General features: G+C 48.1%; 1 protein-coding gene across 2 annotated transcripts in view; it reads right to left on the bottom strand.

Moving 5' to 3' along the window:
• LOC148138267 (uncharacterized) overlaps nt 1–19,196 on the bottom strand; it is a 29,697-nt gene extending 10,501 nt beyond the window's left edge. The window contains exon 1 of one of the 2 annotated variants that reach the window (XM_087981792.1): nt 19,053–19,196. The gene's annotated coding sequence lies outside the window, so the exon portion shown is untranslated. Of the gene's footprint in view, nt 1–19,048 lie in introns of both variants that reach the window. The other variant, XM_087981793.1, reaches the window with a different exon arrangement.
• Nucleotides 19,197–24,085: the final 4,889 nt, after the last annotated feature.

Genomic DNA, 24,085 nt, shown 5'->3' with positions numbered 1-24,085 from the left:
ACTTTAACTCTCTGATATACACAACACCCCTCACTGTAAGGCACTGATATACCCCACATTCCTCACTGTAACACTCTGATATACCCCACACCCCTCACTGTAACACACTGATATACCCCACATTCCCTACTGTAACACTGTGATATACCCCACACCCCTCACTGTAACACACTGATATACCCCACACTCCTCACTGTAACACACTGATATACCCCACATTCCTCACTGTAACACTCTGATATACCCCACACCCCCGAGTGTAACACACTGATGTACCCGACACCTCTCACTGTAAAGCACTGACATATCCCACACGCCACACTTCGACACTCAGATACACTACACTCCCCTCACTGTAACACACTGATATACCCCACACCCTTCACTGTAACACTCTGATATACCCCACACCCCTCACTGTAACACACTGATATACCCCACACCCTTCACTGTAACACTCTGACATACCCCACACCCCTCACTGTAACACCCTGATGTACCTTACACCCCTCACTGTAACACCCTGATATACTCCACATCCCTCACTGTAACACTGTGATATACCCCACATCCCTCACTGTAACACCCTGATATACCCCACATCCCTCACTGTGACAAACTGATATACCTCACACCCCTCACTGTAACACTGATAAACGCCTCATCCCTCACTGTAACACACTGATATACCCCACACCCCTCACTGTAACAAACTTATATACCCCACACCCCTCACTGTAACACTTGGATATACCCCACACCTTTCACTTAACACCCTGATATACCCCACATCCCTCACTGTAATGCCCTGAAATACCCTCACCCCTCACTGTAGCACACTGATATACCCCAAACCCCTTACTGTAACACTCTGCTCTACCCCAAACCTCTCACTGTACGACACTGATATACCCCACACCCCTCACTGTAACACACTGACACACCCCAAATCCCTCACTGTAACACACTGATAAACCCAACAACTCTCACTGTTACACACTGATATACCCCACACACCTCACTTTAACACCTTGATATACCCCACACCCCTCACTGTAATACCCTGATATATCCCACACCCCTCACTGCAACACACTGATATACCCCACACCCTTCACTGTAACACACTGATATACCCCACACCCCTCACTGTAACACCTTGATATACCCCACACCCCTCACTGTAATACCCTGATATATCCCACACCCCTCACTGCAACACACTGATATACCCCACACCCTTCACTGTAACACACTGATATACCCCACACCCCTCACTTTAACACCTTGATATACCCCACACCCGTCATTGTAACACACTGATATACCCCACACCCCTCACTGCAACACACTGATATACCCCACACCCTTCACTGTAACACCCTGATATACCCCACACCCTTCACTGTCACACACTGATATACCCCACACCCCTCACTGTAACACACTGATATACCCCAAACCTCTCACTGTACGACACTGATATACCCCACACCCCTCATTGTAACACACTGATATACCCCACACCCCTAACTGTGACACCCAGATATACCCCACACCCCTCACTGTAACACACGGATATACCCCACACCCCTCACTGTAACACATTGATATACCCCAAACCTCTCACTGTATGACACTGATATACCCCACACCCCTCATTGTAACACACTGATATACCCCACACCCCTCACTGCAACACACTGATACACCCCACACCCCTCACTGCAACACACTGATATACCCCACACCCTTCACTGTAACACCCTGATATACCCCACACCCCTCACTGTAACACACTGATATACCCCACACCCCTCACTGCAACACACTGATATACCCCACACCCCTCATTGTAACACACTGATATACCCCACACCCCTCACTGCAACACACTGATATACCCCACACCCTTCACTGTAACACCCTGATATACCCCACACCCCTCACTGTAACACCCTGATATACCCCACACCGCTCACTGTGACACCCTGATATACCCCACACCCCTCACTGTAACACCCTGATATATCCCACACCCCACACTGTAACACCCTGATATACCCCAAACCCCTCACTGTAACACCCTGATATACCACACACCCCTCACTGTAACACACTGAATACCCCACACCCCTCACTGTAACACACTGATATACCACACACCCCTCACTGTAACACACTGATATACCCCACACCCCTCACTGTAACACCCTGATATACCCCACACTCCTCACTGTAACACTCTGATATACCCCAAACCCCTCACTGTAACACCCTGATATACCACACACCCCTCACTGTAACACACTGATATACCCCAAACCCCTCACTGTAACACCCTGATATACCACACACCCCTCACTGTAACACCCTGATATACCCCACACCCCTCACTGTAACACCCTGATATACCCCACACACCTCACTGTAACACCCTGATATACCCCACACCCCTCACGGTAACACCCAGATATACCCCACACCCGTCACTGTAACACCCAGATATACCCCACACCCCTCACTGTAACACACTGATATACCCCACACACTTCACGGTAACACCCTGATATACCCCACACCCCTCACTGTAACACCCTGATATACCCCACACCCCTCACTGTAACACCCAGATATACCCCACACCCCTCACTGTAACACACTGATATACGCCACACCCCTCACTGTAACACACTGATATACCCCACACCCCTCACTGTAATAACCTGATAAACCCCACACTCGTCACTGTAACACCCAGATATACCCCACACCCCTCACTGTAACACACTGATATACCCCACACCCCTCACTGTAACACCCTGATATAGCCCACACCACTCACTGTAACACACTGATATACTCCACACGTCTCACTGTAACGCACTGATATACCCCAAACCCCTCACTGTAACACCCTGATATACCCCACACCCTTCACTGTAACACTCTGATATACCCCAAACCCCTCACTGTAACACCCTGATATACCACACACCCCTCACTGTAACACACTGATATACCCCAAACCCCTCACTGTAACACCCTGATATACCACACACCCCTCACTGTAACACCCTGATATACCCCACACCCCTCACTGTAACACCCTGATATACCCCACACACCTCACTGTAACACCCTGATATACCCCACACCCGTCACTGTAACACCCAGATATACCCCACACCCGTCACTGTAACACCCAGATATACCCCACACCCCTCACTGTAACACACTGATATACCCCACACACTTCACGGTAACACCCTGATATACCCCACACCCCTCACTGTAACACCCTGATATACCCCACACCCCTCACTGTAACACCCAGATATACCCCACACCCCTCACTGTAACACACTGATATACGCCACACCCCTCACTGTAACACACTGATATACCCCACACCCCTCACTGTAATACCCTGATAAACCCCACACTCGTCACTGTAACACCCAGATATACCTCACACCCCTCACTGTAACACCCTGATATAGCCCACACCACTCACTGTAACACACTGATATACTCCACACGTCTCACTGTAACGCACTGATATACCCCAAACCCCTCACTGTAACACCCTGATGTACCCCACACCCCTCACTGCAACACACTGATATACCCCACACCCTTCACTGTAACACCCTGATATACCCCACACCCCTCACTGTAACACACTGATATACCCCACACCCCTCACTGCAACACACTGATATACCCCACACCCCTCACTGCAACACACTGATATACCCCACACCCCTCACTGTAACACCTTGATATACCCCACACGCCTCACTATAACACACTGATATACCTCACACCCCTCTCTGAAACACACTGATAAACCACACAACTGTTACTGTATCACCCTGATATACCCGACACCCCTCACTATAACACTAATAGAGCCCACACCCTTCAATGTTACACCCTGATATACCCCACACCCCTCATGTAACGCACTGATGTACCCCACACCCCTCACTGTAACACGCTGATATACCCCACACCCTTCACTGTAACACGCTGATATACCCCACACCCCTCACTGTAACACCCTGATATACCCCACTCCCCTCACTGTAACACATTGATATACCCCACTCCCCTCACTATAACACACTGATATACCCCACACCCCTCCCTGTAACACACTGATATACCCCACATTCCCTACTGTAACACTCTGATATACCCCACACCCCTCACTGTAACACACTGATATACCCCACACCCCTCACTGTAACACTCTGACATACCCCACATTCCTCACTGTAACACTCTGATATACCCCTCACCCCCGAGTGTAACACACTGATGTACCCGACACCTCTCACTGCAAAGCGCTGACATATCCCACAGGCCACACTTCAGCACTCAGATACACCACACATCCCTCACTGTAACACACTGATATACCCCACACCCTTCACTGTAACACCCTGACATACCCCACACCCCTCACTGTAAGGCACTGATATCCCCCACACCTCTCACTGTAACACACTGATATATCCCACACCCCTCACTGTAACACACTGATATACCCCACACCCTTCACTGTAACACCCTGACATATCCCGCACCCCTCACTGCAACACCCAGATATACACCACACCCCTCACTGTAAGACACTGATATACCTCACACCTCTCTCTGTAACACACTGATAAACCACACAACCGTTACTGTATCACCCTGATATACCCGACACCCCTCACTATAACACTAATAGAGCCCACACCCTTCAATGTTACACCCTGATATACCCCACACCCCTCACTTTAACTCTCTGATATACAACACACCCCTCACTGTAAGGCACTGATATACCCCACATTCCTCACTGTAACACTCTGATATACCCCACACACCTCACTGTAACGCACTGATAAACCCCACATACCTCACTGTAACACTCTGATATGCCCCACACCCCTCACTGTAACACTCTGACATACCCCACACCCCTCAGTGTAACACCCTGATGTACACCACACCCCTCACTGTAACACTCAACATAACCCACACCCCTCACTTTAACTCTCTGACATACCCCACACCCCTCACTGTAACACCCTGATGTACACCACACCCCTCACTGTAACACTCAGATGTACCTTACACCCCTCACTGTAACACCCTGATATACTCCACATCCCTCACTGTAACACTGTGATATACTCCATACCACTCACTGTACCACTCTGATATACCCCACAACCCTCACTGTAACACCCTGATGTACACCACACCCCTCACTGTAACACTCAGATGTACCTTACACCCCTCACTGTAACAGTGAGGGGTGTGGGGTATATCAGTGTGTTACAGTGAGGGGTGTGGGGTATATCTGGGTGTTACAGTGTGGTATATCAGGGTGTTACAGTGAGGGGCTTGGGGTATATCATTGCGTTACAGTGAGACGCGTGGAGTATATCAGTGTGTTATACTCCACGCGTCTCACTGTAACGCAATGATATACCCCAAACCCCTCACTGTAACACCCTGATATACCACACACCCCTCAGTGTAACACACTGAAATACCCCTCACCCCTCAAACTAACACTGATATACCCCACCCCCCTCACTGTAACAGACTGACATACCCCCCGTCCCTCACTGTAACAGACTGATAGACTCCACACCCCTTACTGTAACGCACTGATATACCCCACACCCCTCACTGTAACACCCTGACATACCCCACACGCCTCACTGTAAAACCCTGATATAACCCACACCTCTCACTGTAACACCCTGATATACACCACACCACTCACTGTAACGCACTGATATACCCCACACCCCTCACTGTAACATCCTGATATACACCACACCCCTCACTGTAACAGGCTGACATACCCCACACCCCTCACAGTAACACCCTGATGTACCCCACACCCCTCACAGTAACACTCAGATATACCCCACCCCCCTCACTGTAACACCCTGATATACCCCACACCCCTCACTGTAACACTCAGATTTATCCCACACCCATCCCTTTAACACCCTGAAATACCCCACACCCCTCACTGTAAGACACTGATATACACCACACCCCTCACTGTAACATCCTGATATACACCACACCCCTGACTGTAACACGCTGACATACCCCACACCCCTCACAGTAACACCCTGATGTACCCTTCACCCCTCACTGTAACACCCTGATATACCCCACACCCTTCACTGTAACACACTGATATACCCCACACCCCTCAATGTAACACATTGATATACACCACACCACTCTCTGTAACTTTCTGATATACCCCACACCCCTCACTGTAACACACTGATATACCCCACACCCCTCACTGTAACACTCAGATACAACCCACAACCCTCACTGTAACAACCTGATACACCCCACATGCCTCACTGTAACACCCTGATATACCCCACATGCCTCACTGTAAGACACTGATATACCCCACACCCTTCATTGAAACATCCTGATATACCCCACACCCCTCACTGTAACACACTGATATACCCCACACCCCTCACAGTAACACACTGATATGCCCCACATCCCTCACTGTAACGCACCGATATAGAACACATCCCTCACTGTAACACCCTGATATACACCACATCCCTCACTGTAACACCCAGATATACCCCACACCCCTCACTGTAACACACTGATATACCCCACATCCCTCACTGTAACACACTGATATGCCCCACTTCCCTCACTGTAACGCACCGATATAGAACACATCCCTCACTGTAACACCCTGATATACACCACATCCCTCACTGTAACACCCTGATATACCCCACACCCCTTACTGTAACACCCTAATATACCCCACACACTTCACTGTAACAACCTGATATACACCACACCCCTCACTGTAACACCCTGATTTACCACACCCTTCATTGTAACACCCAGATATACCCCACACCCCTTACTATAACACACTGATATACCCCACACCCCTCACTGTAACACCCTGATATACCCCACACCCCTCACTTTAACAGACTGATATACCCAACATCCCACAACGTAACACGCTGATATACCCCACACACCTCACAGTAACACCCTGATGTACCCCACACACCTCACTGTAACACCCTGATTACCCCACATCCCTCACTGTAACACACTGATATACCCCACACACCTCACTGTAACACCCTGATACACCCCACACCCCTCACTGTAACACCCTGATATACCCCACATTCCTCACTGTAACACACTGATATACCCCACACACCTCACTGTAACACCCTGATACACCCCACACCCCTCACTGTAACACCCTGATATACCCCACATCCCTCACTGTAACACGCTGATATACCCCACACACCTCACAGTAACACCCTGATGTACCCCACACACCTCACTGTAACACCCTGATTACCCCACATCCCTCACTGTAACACACTGATATACCCCACCCACCTCACTGTAACACCCTGATACACCCCACACCCCTCTCTGTAACACACTGATATACCCCACATTCCTCACTGTAACACCCTGATATACCCCACACGCCTCACTGCAACACACTGATATACCCCACATCCCTCACTGTAACACACTGATATACCCCACATTCCTCACTGTAACACCCTGATATACCCCACACGCCTCACTGCAACACACTGATATACCCCACACGCCTCAATGCAACACACTGATATACCCCACACCCTTCATTGAAACATCCTGATATACCCCACACCACTCTCTGTAACACGCTGATATACCCCACACCCCTCACTGTAACACCCTGATATACCCCACATTCCTCACTGTAACACCCTTATATACCCCACACGCCTCACTGTTACACACTGATATACCCCACACCCTTCATTGAAACATCCTGATATACCCCACACCACTCACTGTAACACACTGATATACCCCACACCCCACACTGTAATACCCTGATATACCCTTCAGCCCACATTGTAACACCCTGTTATACCCCACATCCCTCACTGTAACATGCTGACATACCCCACACCCCTCACTGTAACACCCTGATATACCCCACACCCCTCACTTTAACACGCTAATATACCTCATACCCTGACTGTAATACCCTGATATACGCCACATCCCTCACTGTAACACCCTGATATACCCCACACCCCTTACTGTAACACACTGATATACCCCACACACTTCACTGTAACAAACTGATATACACCACACCCCACACTGTAACACCCTGATATACCCCACACCCTTTATTGTAACATCCAGATATACCCCACACCCCTTACTGTAACACGCTGATATACCCCACACCCCTCACTGTAACACCCTGATTTTCCCCACACCCCTCACTGTAACACACTGATATACCCCACATCCCTCACTGTAACATGCTGACATACCCCACACCCCTCACTGTAACACCCTGATATACCCCATACCCCTCACTGTAACACTCGGATATACCCCACACCCATCACTTTAACACCCTGATATACCCCACACCCCTCACTGTAACACCTTGATATACCCCACACGCCTCACTGTAACAGACTGATATACCCCACATCCCACAACGTAACACGCTGATATACCCCACAGCCCTCACTGTAACACGCTGACATACCCCACACCCCTCACAGTAACACCCTGATGTACCCCACACCCCTTACTGTAACACACTGATATACCCCTCACCCCTCACTGTAACATCCTGATATACCCCACACCCTTCACTGTAACAGACTGATATACCCCACACCCCTCACTGTAACACCCAGATATACCCCACTGCACTCACTGTAACACACTGATATACCACACACCCCTCACTGAAACACTCTGACATACCCCACACCCCTCACTGTAAAATCCTGATATGCCCCACACCCCTCACTGTAACACCCTGATATACCCCACACCCTTCACTGTAACACACTGATATATCCCACACCCCTCAATGTAACACATTGATATACACCACACCCCTCTCTGTAACTTTCTGATATACCCCACACCCCTCACTGTAACACACTGATATACCCCACACCCCTGACTGTAACACTCAGATATAACCCACAACCCTCACTGTAACACTGATATACCCCACACCCCTCACTGTAACACTCAGATATACCCCACACCCCTCACTGTAACACCCAGATATTCCCCACTGCACTCACTGTAACACACTGATATACCACACACCCCTCACTGAAACAGTCTGACATACCCCACACTCCTCACTGTAAAACCCTGATATGCCCCACACCCCTCACTGTAACACACTGATATACCCCACACCCCTCACTGTAACACACTGATATACCCCACACCCCTCACTGTAACACACTGATATACCACACACCCCTCACTGAAACAGTCTGACATACCCCACACTCCTCACTGTAAAACCCTGATATGCCCCACACCCCTCACTGTAACACACTGATATACCCCACACCCCTCACTGTAACACTAATAGAGCCCACTCCCTGATATACGCCAGTCTGTTTTACAGTTTGGTTTCTGATTTGATTTGATTTATTAATGCCTCATGTTCTGTGGTACAGTGAAAATTTTTGTTTTACATGTTGTGCAGGCAGACCATTCTATTCAAGAGCATTGGCATTACAGAAAAGGGTGCAGGATGCATGTTACACCAGGCAAAGACGGTACAGAGAGAGATTAACAGTATGTCAAATTAAAGAGATCCATTCAAAAGTCCTTTCAAATGCGCTCTCTCTCTCTCTCTCTCTCTCTCTCTTTCTTCCCTCCCGCACCCTTTCTCCTCTTTCTCTTGCGATGGTTTTTCTCTCTCTCTGTGTTTTATTTAGCTGAAGCTGTTCCTGTTGCAGTCACTCTGACAAATGGCTCGAACAGGTTGTGGAAAGGACTGTGTGCTGATTTCACAGTCTGTTACGCCCCAGTGAGAACAGGAAGCTGTGTTTCTGTGGTTTGACAGCAATCATTGTTTCTGCCTCCACAAAACCAAGAAGGCGAGGATTTTAATGTTCTCCAACCCCTTATCAAGTCACGCAAGCCTTTCCTCTTTTTGACTCTACCCAGTACTATCCTGCTGTCAGTTCTGGAGAGGCCCTGCACTTATGGTTCTGGAACAGGTCGGGTGGCACAGAGAGTCAGTGGATGGGGAGGGGGGGGGAATGGGGGGAGGAGGTGAGGGAGACTTTAGGATTTAAAGAGGCTTAGCCAGCCTTTTCCTGCGTCTGGAGTCACGTGTGGGTCAGACTGGGTAAGGAAGGCAGATTTCTCTCCCTAAAGGATGTGAGTGAACCTGATGGCTTTTACAATGACCAATTACTGATCGCCAATCACACATCGTTTTTATTCCAGATTTTTATTGAGTTCAAACTTCACCATCTGCCCCAGTGGGATTTAAATCCATGTTACCAGAACATTAACCTAGAGTTCTGGATTACTCATTTAGTGATAGCACTAAGTCCCTCAGTGTGAGAGTCTGTCTGTGACTATGTGACTGTCTGTATCTGTCTGTCTGAGCATCTGTGTGATTGTGTATCTGTCTGAGAGTGTACCTGTGACTGTGTGTGCCAGGGAGGGTGTCCATCTGTCTGCATATGTTTGCACATGTATTTATGTATCTGTCTAGATGTCTGAGTGTGAATCTGCCTCTCCTACACTCAGACACTACACTCCAGACCCTAACCACTTGAGTGAACCTCCCCCCCCCACACTCTCAGACAGTATGTTCCAGATGCTAGCCCCTCGAGTGAATCTCACTCTCCCCCCCCCCACACTCTCAGACAGTATGCTCCAGACCCTAACCCCTTGAGTGAACCTCCCTCCCCCCCCCCCCCCACACTCTCAGATAGTATATTCCAGATCCTAACCTCTCGAGTGAACCTGCCTCTCCCCCACACTCTCAGACAGTATACTCCACACCCTAACCCCTCGAGTGAACCTGCCTCCCCCACACCCTCAGACAGTATACTCCACACCCTAACCTCTCGAGTGAATCTCACTCTCCCCCCCCCCACACTCTCAGACAGTATGCTCCAGACCCTAACCCCTTGAGTGAACCTCCCTCTCCCCTCCCCACACTCTCAGACAGTATATTCCAGATCCTAACCACTCGAGTGAACCTGCCTCTCCCCCACACTCTCAGACAGTATACTCCACACCCTAACCCCTCGAGTGAACCTGCCTCCCCCACACCCTCAGACAGTATACTCCACACCCTAACCTCTCGAGTGAATCTCACTCTCCCCCCCCACACTCTCAGACAGTATGCTCCAGACCCTAACCCCTTGAGTGAACCTCCCTCTCCCCCCCCCCCACACTCTCAGACAGTATATTCCAGATCCTAACCTCTCGAGTGAACCTGCCTCTCCCCCACACTCTCAGACAGTATACTCCATACCCTCACCCCTCGAGTGAACCTGCCTCCCCCACACCCTCAGACAGTATACTCCACACCCTAACCTCTCGAGTGAACCTCCCTCCCCCACACCCTCAGACAGTATACTCCACACCCTAACCCCTCGAGTGAACCTGCCTCCCCCACACCCTCAGACAGTATACTTCACACCCTAACCTCTCGAGTGAACCTGCCTCCCCCACACCCTCAGACAGTATACTCCACACCCTAACCTCTCGAGTGAACCTCCCTCTCCCCCCCCAACACTCTCAGACATTATTCTCCAGACCCTAACCCCTTGAGTGAACCTCCCTCTTCCCCCCCCCCCCCACACTCTCAGACAGTATATTCCAGATCCTAACCTCTCGAGTGAACCTGCCTCTCCCCCACACTCTCAGACAGTATACTCTACACCCTAACCCCTCGAGTGAACCTGCCTCCCCCACACCCTCAGACAGTATACTCCACACCCTAACCCCTCGAGTGAACCTGCCTCCCCCACACCCTCAGACAGTATACTCCACACCCTAACCTCTCGAGTGAACCTCCCTCTCCCCCCCCCACACTCTCAGACAGTATGCTCCAGACCCTAACCCCTTGAGTGAACCTCCCTCCCCCCCCCCACACTCTCAGATAGTATATTCCAGATCCTAACCTCTCGAGTGAACCTGCCTCTCCCCCACACTCTCAGACAGTATACTCCACACCCTAACCCCTCGAGTGAACCTGCCTCCCCCACACCCTCAGACAGTATACTCCACACCCTAACCTCTCGAGTGAACCTCCCTCTCCCCCCCCCACACTCTCAGACAGTATGCTCCAGACCCTAACCCCTTGAGTGAACCTCCCTCCCCCCCCCCCCCCCCACTCTCAGATGGTATATTCCAGATCCTAACCACTCGAGTGAACCTGCCTCTCCCCCACACTCTCAGACAGTATACTCCACACCCTAACCCCTCGAGTGAACCTGCCTCCCCCACACCCTCAGGCAGTATACTCCACACCCTAACCTCTCGAGTGAACCTGCCTCCCCCACACCCTCAGACAGTATACTCCACACCCTAACCTCTCGAGTGAACCTCCCTCTCCCCCCCCCCCACACTCTCAGACATTATGCTCCAGACCCTAACCCCTTGAGTGAACCTCCCTCTCCCCCCCACACTCTCAGACAGTATATTCCAGATCCTAACCACTCGAGTGAACCTGCCTCTCCCCCACACCCTCAGGCAGTATACTCCACACCCTAACCTCGAGTGAACCTCCCTCTCCCCCCCCCACACTCTCAGACATTATGCTCCAGATCCTAACCCCTCGAGTGAACCTGCCTCCCCCACACTCTCAGACAGTATGTTCCAGACTCTAACAGTATACTCCACACCCTAACCCCTCGAGTGAACCTCCCTCTTCCCCCCCCCCCCACACTCTCAGACTCTAACCACTTGAGTGAACCTGCCTCCACAAATATTTCATGGAAAAAAAACCTAAAACTAGAGTAAGGAAGGAAGGAAATAGGTGCTTGTGGAACTGTGAACTGGTGAAAACAGTGGAGGTCAGCAGAGATAACATCAGAAATGTTCACCCATGATGGCACAATGTTCAACACTATTTGCAACTTCACAGATACAGGCTTGGACTGACCAATAGCAAATAACTTTCACCTGCACAAATGCCAGGAAATAATCATTTTCCATCATAGGCAATCTAACCAGCATCTGTTGATATTACCATCACTGAATTCCCCCACTATTAACACCCTGGGCATTCACTATTGACCAGAAACTGAACTGAACTACCGCAGCAAAACAGTGGTGACAAGACCAACCCAGAGGCTGGGAATACTGCAGCAAGTAACTCACCTCCTGACTCCCCAAAGTCTATCCACTACCAACAAGGCACAAGTCAGAATTGCGGTGGGGCACTCCTCACTTGTCTGGATGGGTGTAACTCCAACAATGTTCAAGAAGCTTAGTAGCATCCAGGACAAAGCAGCCCCACTTGAATGGCACCACGTCCACAAACACCCCCTCCCCCCACCATTCGCTCAGTAGCAGCAATGTGTACCATCTACAAGACGCACTTCATGAATTCGGCAAAGATCCTCAGACAGCACCTTCCAAACCCACAAAGGGGAAAGGCAGCAGATACATGGGAACACCATCACCTGCAAGTTCCCCTCCAAGCCATTCATCATCCTGACTTGGGAATATATGGACCGTTCCTTCAGTGTGGCTGAGTCAGAATCCTGGGCACTGTGTAGGTGTCCCTACACAACACAGGACTGCAGCAGTTCAAGAAAGTAGCATACACCCCCACCCCCCTTCATTTCCACACCCCTCCCCCCAACTTTCTGCAGGGGGTGGTTAGGGAAGGGTAATAAATGTTGGACCAGCCAGTAACACCCACATCCTGTGAATAAACAAGAGTCTCGCTGAAGCTGACATAAGGGAATGAAAAGGTAGGCTCTGTGTGAATAATTTGCTGATAAGATTGATGCCTCACTCTCCTTCTAATTCCCTGCACCACATTCCAGCTCCAAGCCCATTACACGGAAGGAAACAACTTTTCTCAGATAACCTTCCATTTTTCTGTCAATCATCTCAAACCTCCTGTGTGCAGGAATCACTCTCTCCTCATTGACTTGATCAATCACCCCTTCACATTCCCAGACACCTCTCCACTCGACCTCTCCCCCTTAACCATCTCAGCTCCAAGGGAATGATCTTGATCTCTCCAGGTGAACTGAAAACCCTCTCCTCAGCCCCTGGAGGGAGCTGTTTTGGGAAACCTCCCTCCACAACCTCCCAGCCAATCAGTGATGAATAAAGTTTGTGTTTATTTGTAAAATTCAGTATGTCTCTCTTTCTCTTTCTTCTGGTCAGCTTAATGTACAGCATTGAGCACAGAATTCTTCAAGGATTTACGTACAGACACGCCCTGAGAATCGTCAGTCTGTGAACCCCATCAGATCAGTGTTTGGATTTAACTTGTCTATCAACAGATTGTTGAACTTCATACTTGCCAGTTGTGAATTTTTGCTGGCACCTAACTGCTCATTTCGCCAGCCCATTCACTCCTATCCTCCTCACCATTTCATCTCCCAACAGCATGCCTCAAGCCCAGAAGACAGAAGTAGGCTGTTCAGCCCATCTAATCTTCTCTGCCGTTCAGTGAGAACGTGGCTCATCCCCAACTCCACTTCGTTCAATAACCTTGATCCTCTTCCTGATTAAAAATCTATCTGTCTCAGCCTTGGATATACTGGATGACCCAGCCTTGACAGCCCCCTGCAGTAAATAATTCCACAGATTAATTCCCTGATTATTTTAAAAGAGAGAGAAACTCCAAAACATGGAGTGCTGAGGAAGCTGAAAGTTCTTGTGCATGAAACACAAAAAGTTAGCAATTAGTCCCAATAATCACAGAATTTACAATACAAAAGGAGACCATTCCACCCATTGTGTGTACCAGCTCCTGGCAGAGGAACCTTGTTAGTCCCACTTAACAGCTCCATTTCTGTAGCCCTCCAATTTAATCCCTTTCAAATATATATCCAGCTCTCTTTTGAAACCTGTAGAATCTACATACATCACTCTCACAGGAATCCTAGGAATGAGTAAAGAAGTTTCTCCTCATCTCACTTCTACCTCTCTCGTTGACAATCGTGAAATTGTGTGGTGCTGGAAAAGCTCAGATGCTGCCTGACCTGCTGTGCTTTTCCAGCACCACACTCTTGACTTTCATCTCCAGCATCTGCAGTCCCCACTTTTGCCTAATTGTGAAATTGTGCTGACATACCACCGAGTGGAAATAGAATATCCTTCTTTGCCCTGTCAAAACTCTTCATGATTTTCAACATCTCAATCATGTCACCTCTTAATCTTCTCTGTTCCAAAGAGAATAAGCCAATTTATACAGTCATAGAGATGTACAGCACAGAAACAGACCTTCGATCCAACTCTCCATGCCAACCAGTATCCTAAATTAATCTAGTCCCATTTGCCAGCATTTGGCCCATATCCCTCTAAATCCTTCCTATTCATGTCCCCAACCAGATGCCTTTTAAATGTTGTAATTGTACCAGCCTCCACCACTTCCTCTGGCAGCTCATTCCGTACACACAGCAACCTCTGAAAAAGTTTTATATCATTGCCGTCCTTAATCTGTTTTTGTATCTTAAAATTCCTGGTATTATTCTAGTAAATCAGCTTTGCACTCTCTCCAGAGCTCGACATCCTTCCTTAAATAAGGTGCCCAGAACTGAACAGAATGCAGGTACTCCAAATGTGGTTTGACCAATGATTTGTAGAGATGTAGTATCACTTACTTTTATACTCTATGCCTCTATTTATAAACAACTGTTTCAACGTCAAGATTAGAGGAGTGCTGAGATGCTGTGCTTTTCCAGCACCACTCTAACCTTGACTCCGATCTCCATCATCTGCAGTCCTCACTTTCGCCTGATTGTTTCAATGTGCCTGATCACCTTCAGAGAGTCATGCCACCTGAACCCAGAGGTCTGTCTGCTCCTGTACTCCCCTCAAGCTTATACCGTTGAGTCTGTATTTTCTCTCTGTGAACTTCTTCAACCAAAATGCATTCCTTTCCATTTCTCTGCATTGAAATTCATTTGCCAGGTAACTGCCCATTTGGCTAAATTGTGAGTGTCCCTTTGAAGTCGCTCGACATCACAATTCACTATTATCCCTGGATAGTGATCCAACACCAATCCCTGGGAAATACCACTTCCAACAATCTGAGAGATGCCCATCTATATCTACCCTGTGTTTCCTTGTTTATGGCCAACTTCTGATGCATGCTACCAAGGACTTATCAATCCTCAACATTTCTAAGTTGCGAACCAACCCAACTCTGAAGCAAATGTTTTCTGAAGCACTTAAGAGGGCAAGTGAAATTTTAACCTTTATTGTTAGAGGGTTGGTACTGTGTCACAACAGTACATATGTTAATGTGGGGTAGTGTGGACAATTTTGGTCCTGGACTCAAGAAAGGATCAAGTGGTTTTGGAGACAATTCAGTAGAGATTAATTGGTTGATTCCTGGGATGAACAGCTTGATTTATTAAGAACATCTAAAGAGTTTTGGGCTTTATTCATTAGCGTGAGAAGAATGAGTGATGATTTCTTTAAAACATACAGGATTCTGAGAGTAGATGTGGAGAAGACGGGGACACAGAATTTAATCATAAAGCTTTTACAGCACAGAGAGAGAGAGTGAGAGACGGGCCCTTCAGCCCATCGGGTCTGTACTGATCTAGCACCTTAAACAGAAGAATTAGCTGCGGTGAAGGAATCTACAAGGCTGCAGAGAAACAGGCAGGAGGATTTTGGGTCTCACTCAATTGCTCCTGAGGTGGGGGGAGTCCATAGGAACGTTATGGTCTGCATTTGATCTCCTCCTCATGGTCTGCCGTTCAGTGCCTTGGCTGAAGGAACAATACAGAGGGACTTTGGCCCAGGTTTTACTGATGACCCTGAGCTCCGCCTCATGTGGAGGTCAGCAGGCAGGGGCTGGTCCAGACTCAGTGAGTGTCAGCCACAGCTGGATGCAGTGGGAAAATGGTGAGAGACACATTGGAGTAGAGACCAGCTCTCTTTGAAGTTTGTATCAGGTATAGACAGGGTGAGTAAGAAGGTGTTTAGCGTGCCTGCCTTCACTGCTCACACCTTTGAGTATCAGGAGTGGGGGAACGTCACGTTGAGGTTGTACAGGACATTGGTGAGACCTCTTATGGAGTACTGTGTCCAGTTCTGGTCGCCCTGTTATAGAAGGATAAGCTGGAGAGGGTTCTGCAGCGATTTATGAGGATATTGCTAGGAACAGAAGGTTTGAGTTATAAGGAGAGGATGACATTTTTTTTCCCTAGTGTGTAGGAGGTTGTAGAGGTTTATAAAATCATGACAGGTATAGAGAGAGTTGATGATACATGTCTTTTCCCGAAGGTAAGAGATTTTAAGACGAGGGGCACAATTTCAAAGTGAGAGGAGAGAGATTTTAAAAAAGACACGAGGGGCAAATAGTTTACACAGAGGGTGGTTCACGTGTAGGATGAACTTCCTGAGGAAGTGATGGATGTGGGTACAATTACAACATGTAAGAGACATTTGGATAAGTACATGAGCAGGAAAGTTTTGGTGGGATATGGGCCAGGAGCAGGCAAGTGGGACTAGTTTAGTTTGGGACTAGGATCGGCACGGGCTGGTTGTCTCCGTGCTGTACGAGTCTATGTCTCTACGACTCAGGCTCGAGTTTAGGAGGTGGGAGGGGACTGAATTGAGACAGCAGTCTGCTATAAAGAGATTCTGGTGATAGGCGAGTGTGAGAGAGAGAGAGATTGAGAGAGGGGGTCCAAACAACGGCAAATTAACCTGAAACGAAGCTCAGACCTATCGAGAGATGGGTCAGTAATTGGCCTTTCCTTTTTCTGGACAGGGCATAACTGATCAATGTCCCATCTTTGTACAGTACAAATCAACCATGATCTCACAAACAGCGAGACTGTATTAGGGAGGCTGTATGGTTCCGTTTTGTTCCTATATACCCAATCTCCAAGTGTCTCTCTCCCCCAAATCCAGTTCACTCCCCATGCCAGTCTCTCTCTCTCTCTCTCTCGCTGTCTGTCCACAGCCCCACCTTTCTCTCTCCATTCCTATCTCTGTCAAACCTCTCTGCCCTATCAGAGGTAACAGCACCGATTGACAGGGTGGGGCTGGGGTTATTGATGTTACGGGCGATGGAGCGGTGAATGGTGGGCTAACATTCAGAGTTAGCCCCCCCCCAGAGACCTCTCCCCAGATTCTCCCTTCACATCCGGGGACTCCTAGTAACTTGGAGACAATTCTCAAACAGAATTTCTTCAAGTTCAAACTGACTGATTCCTCCACACAGCCAGTGTACGGAATAAACCAGTTCAGGATACAATCTCCCTCTCTGCACATTTCTACCGCTCACATCTGTTATACCTTCCTGTGTCTCCCTCTTTCTCCTTTTTTTTAAACCGAATCACTGTTACCCTTTCCTTTATGTCTCTCTCTCTCTCCCCTTCTCACTCTCTCTCTTTATCTCTGCCTCTATCTTCTCAGTCTCCCTTATGACTATCTCTGTTTCCCCCTCTCCCTCGATCTTCTTGCCCTGGGATTTAGCTCTGGCTCTCAAGTTTTGCATCTCTCTTTTGGTCTCTTGCTTTCATTCTCCATTCCCCACCCCCATCCCTCTCTCCTGCTCACTGTCTGTGCCTGCTCTCTCTCTCTCTCTCTCATTCTGTCTCTTGCTATCTCCCTATCACTGTTTGTCTCTTGCTCCCTCTTGCTCTCCGTCTCCTTCTCACTCTTTGTGTTTTGCGCGCTCTCTCTCTCTCTCTCTGGAACTCACCTGGTTCTCTTTCTCTCGCAATGTTTCTCTCTGTCTCAACTCCCTGTCCCTTCCTCTTTACGTCTCACTTTGCATCTTTCTGTCTCTCTCTCTCTGTGTCTCTCTATCTGCCTCTTGCTGTTTCTTTCTGTCTCTCCGTCTCTCGCTCTGCCTCTTTATCTCCCACTATCTTCTACACTCCCAGATTGTCCTCACTGATGGACAAACAGACGAGCTGTAGATGCAGGTCCTGGGTGAAAGGTTGAACTGGTCTGAGAATGAGCTGACCTACCGGGTCCCTTGGTCTCTGATCTTGGGATGCCACTGGATTTCTTGCAGCTCCTGCTGCGTCTGGCCCAGCCAGCTCCTCACTGAATTTAGGTGGAGCAAAATTTTACCAGTTCTCCGAATCAGCTCATTTCCTGTTTCTCTCAATCTCTCAACAGGAAGTGGATGAATTGACGATCGTTATCTCGATGATGCTTCATCACCTCAGAAGTGAAACAGCAGGATGAGGCCATTCAGCCCCTCCAGTTTGCTTCACCAGTCCATACAATCGTGACTCATCTTTCGATATCCTCACCCCTACTTTGCTATCTGCTCCTCCACTCCCTCATCAATGTCTCAGGAACCTCTCTGAGAGATATATTCAGTGACCCAGCAGCCCCACCCCCACCACCTGTACAGAGCCAGAGAAACTCCAGATAGAAAGGCAAGCGATAGGCTAAGGCTAACAACTCCTGCCGATAGGTTAGGGATTTAAAATAAACAGCATCTGCTGGTCTGTGGTTGTCAGTGGCTTGATGTGCTAACAGATGAACTCATGTGTTCTGAAGGTCACTGTTGGAGAATTCATGCACTCCTACGCTGCAGGTAAAGAAAGGGAAATTATCGCTCTCTCACTCTCAGTGCTGCCAGTCATACACTGTCGAATAAAAAACCAGGACAAAATGATTTCAATTAGCCAGAAAGTGCAGAATTTCACAATCGATTGCCCAATCAACCCCTACTGGCACCATACCACATAACATGCACATGCCCTAGTTTCCCTTTAGCAATGACTCACAAACTGATCTGTTATTTTTGGGATGGTGTTAAAGTTAGAACTCTGCTCTTGTTTCCAATCTGTATGTATATATGTGTGTGGTACTGGTATTTATACTTGTGTTTGATAACTGTAAAACTCACTCCTTTGCTACTTCAAGACAGCCTGATTAAGTCATAAACAAAAAAACAGAAGTTGCTGGAAAAGCTCAGCGGGACTGGCAGCGCCTGTGAAGAGAAATCAGAGTTAACATTTCGGGTCCGGTGACCCTTCCTTAGAACTGAGGATGAATCACTGGACTCAAAACATTAACTCTGATTTCTCTTCACCGGCACTGCCAGTCCCGCTGAGCTTTTCCAACAACTTCTGTTTTTTTGTTTCTGATTTTCAGCATTTACAGTTCTTTCGGATTTTATTTCCTGAAGGTGTACACCCAAAACATCGGATTCTGCACCTCCTAATGCTGCCTGGCTTGCTGTGTTCTTCCAGCCTCCTGTCTGTCTACTTTAACAGCCCACCCTGTTCCCTGGCCAACACCCCTGTCTCAGGCTTGTTGAAGTGCTCTGGTGAAGCTCAGCCCAAGCTGGAAGGACAGCGCCTCATTTTCTGCTTCCTCCAGACTCCGTATCCAGTTCAACAATTCAACAAGCCCCCTACCCCAAAGCCCAGGCCTTGTTATCACACAGTCTTGCCATGATACACTACCTGTTGTTAGCCACTAACAGTCTCCATTAACAGCCATTCGTTATTCACTCCTTTTCCTGTCCAACTGCTCTTCCCTCTCTCTGGGCTCTATCCCTATCCATCATTTATACTTTACCCCTCCGCCCCACCCTATCTTCTGTGTACAAACCAACAATTTCCTCGCTACCATCAGTTCTGAGGACAATAGACAATAGATGCAGGAGTAGGCCATTCGGCCCTTCGAGCCTGCACCACCATTCAATATGATCATAGCTGATCATTCCTAATCAGTATCCTGTTCCTGCCTTATCTCCATAACCCTCAATTCCACAATCCTTCAGAACTCTATCCAACTCTTTCTTAAATGAATCCAGAGACTGGCCCCCACTGCCCTCTGGGGCAGAGCATTCCACACAGCCACCACTCTCTGGGTGAAGAAGTTTCTCCCCATCTCTGACCTAAATGGTCTACCCCGTATTTTTAAGCTGCGTCCTCTGGTTCGGCACTCACCCATCAGCGGAAACATGTTTGCTGCCTCCAGAGTGTCCAATCCATTCATAATCTTATATGTCTCAATCAGATCCCCTCTCAGTCTTCTAAACTCAAGGGTATACAAGCCCAGTCGCTCCAGTCTTTCAGCGTAAGGTAATCCCGCCATTCCAGGAATTGACCTCGTGAACCTATGCTGCACTCCCTCAATAGCCAGAATGTCTTTCCTCAAATTTGGAGATCAGAACTGCACACAATACTCCAGGTGTGGTCTCACCAGGGCCCTGTACAGCTGCAGAAGAACCTCTTTGCTTCTATACTCAATCCTTCTTGTTATGAAGGCCAGCATGCTATTAGCCTTCTTCACTACCTGCTGTACCTGCATGCTTACCTTCATTGACTGGTGTACAAGAACACCCAGATCTCTCTGTACTGCCCCTTTACCTAAATTGATTCCAGTTAGGTAGTAATCTGCCTTCCTGTTCTTGCCACCAAAGTGGATAACCATACATTTATTCACATTAAACTGCATCTGCCATGCATCTGACCACTCACCTAACCTGTCCAGGTCACCTGTAATCTCCTAACATCCTCATCACATTTCACCCTGCCACCCAGCTTAGTATCACCAGCAAATTTGCTAATGTTATTATTAATACCATTTTCTATATCATTAAAATATATTGTAAAAAGCTGCGGTCCCAGCACTGATCCCTGCGGTACCCCACTGGTCACTGCCTGCCATTCCGAAATGGAGCCGTTTATCACTACTCTTTGTTCCCTGTCGGCCAACCAACTTTCAATCCAAGTTAGTACTTTGCCCCCAATACCATGCTCCCTAATTTTGCTCACTAACCTCCTATGTGGGACTTTATCAAAAGCTTTCTGAAGGTCCAGGTACACTACATCTACTGGATCTCCCTCGTCCATCTTCAGAGTTACATCTTCAAAAAATTCCAGAAGTTTAGTCAAGCATGATTTTTCCCTTCATAAATCCATGCTAACTCTGACCTATCCTGTTACTACTATCCAGATGTGTCATAATTTCATCCTTTATAATAGACTCCAGCATCTTTCCCACCAACGAGGTCAGACTAACTGGTCTATCATTTCCTGCTTTCTCTCTCCCACCTTTCTTAAAAAGTGGTACAACATTAAGGGTCACCGGACCCGAAACCTTAACTCGGATTTCCCTTCACAGATGCTGCCAGAACTGCTGAGACTTTACAGCAACCTCTGTTTTTTGTTTCCCTGATTTACAGCATCTGCAGTTCTTTTGCTGATTAAATTGGTGACTTTTAAACTCTGGGTCTGGGAGAAACAAATCTGGAAGGAAAGGGGTTTTTCATTAATGCTTGGGAAGTGACTGGACCCATCATTTGTCTTCTGTCCCTAGTTGCCTCTTGAGAAGGTGCAGTTGAACTGCCTTCTTGAACCACAGCAGCTCCCTCTCTACCCCTCCACTCCCCCCACCCCCATCCCATGCAGTGGAGGGAGATGGTGTCTTTAGAGAGGGAATTTCAGGATTCTGACCCAGCCACACTGAAGGTACAGCTGATATACTCCCAAGTTGGGATGGTGAGGGGCTCATAAGGGGCTGGAGCTCCCATGTATCTGCTGCCCCTTGTCCTTCTAGATGGAAGTGGCTGTGGGTTTGGAGGATATTTGGTGAATTCCTGAAGTGCAACTTGTAGACGGTACACACTGCAGCTACTGAGCGTCGGTGAGGGAGGGGTGGGGTTCTGGTGGAAAACAAGCAAAGGTTGCTTGGTCCTGGATGGTGTCGAGCTTCTTGAGTATTATTCAAGATAGTTCTCCCCGTGGGACTAGCATGTAGTCCCCCCCACCCCCGGGACCAATATGTGGTTTAAACACCAGAAACAAGAACTGCTCAAGGGTTGAGACAGTTGAAAGGAAGACATGTGACTTAATCTGGAGTTTTGTCAAACCATTCATCAGGTGTGGGAGGAGGTCAGGACTGCAGAGTCAAAAAGTGTGGTGCTGGAAAAGCACAGCCAGTCAGGCAGCAAACTAAGGAGCAGGAGAATCGACATTTCGGGCAGAAACTCTTCATCACGAAGATCCTGATGGTCTGAGCTGATATGTCACTTTTGTTTTACATTAAGTTGTCCTGAGAATGTGGCTTAAAAGAGGTTCTGGGATTTACATATTAACAAACTGAAACCTGGAAACTATGGGCGGCACGGTGGTACAGCGGTTAGCACTGCTGCCTCACAGCGCCAGAGACCCGGGTTCAATTCCCGACTCAGGCGACTGACTGTGTGGAGTTTGCACGTTCTCCCCGTGTCTGCGTGGGTTTCCTCCGGGTGCTCCGGTTTCCTCCCACAGTCCAAAGATGTGCAGGTTAGGTGAATTGGCCATGCTAAATTGCCCGTAGTGTTAGGTAAGGGGTAAATGTAGGGGTATGGTCTGGGTGAGTTGTGCTTTGATGGGTCGGTGTGGACTTGTTGGGTTGAAGGGCCTGTTTCCACACTGTAATGTAATCTAATCTAATCTAAAAGATGAAATACTTAATAATCTAGGTTTGTTAAATATGCACAATACATGAACAGGGGAATATAAAGATTATATATCATGCTGGAACTGGGGAATGTAAAGATTATACACAATGCAAGAACAGGGGGATGTAAAGATTGTACACAAGGCAGGAACTGGGGAATGTAAAGACTGTACACAATGCAGGAACAGGGGGATGTAAAGATTGTACACAAGGCAGGAACAGGGGGATGTAAAGATTGTACACAATGCTGGAACATGGGAATGTAAAGATTATATACGATGCAGGAACATGGGAATGTAAAGATTATACACAATGCAGGAACAGGAGAATGTAAAGATTATATACAATGCAGAAACAGGTGAATGTAAAGGTTCTTTAGGATGCAGGAAGGTTATACATGAAAGAGAAACAGGAGAATGTAAAGATTATACAGAATGCAGGGTCAGGGGAATGTAAAGATTATATACAATGCTGGAACATGAGTTTGTAAACATTGTACACAATGCAGGAGCTACAAAATGTGAAGGTTATACATGATGCAGGAAGAGGAGAATGTAAAGATTATACACAATGCAGGAACTGGAGA

The sequence above is a fragment of the Chiloscyllium plagiosum genome, unplaced genomic scaffold, assembly GCF_037043375.1.
Source record: "Chiloscyllium plagiosum isolate Xiang-an unplaced genomic scaffold, Cpla_swu_hap1 HiC_scaffold_41, whole genome shotgun sequence".
Lineage (NCBI taxonomy): Eukaryota > Metazoa > Chordata > Chondrichthyes > Orectolobiformes > Hemiscylliidae > Chiloscyllium > Chiloscyllium plagiosum.
The sequence above is the reverse complement of the archived record's forward strand: the minus strand, read 5'-3'. Positions and strand labels throughout refer to the sequence as shown.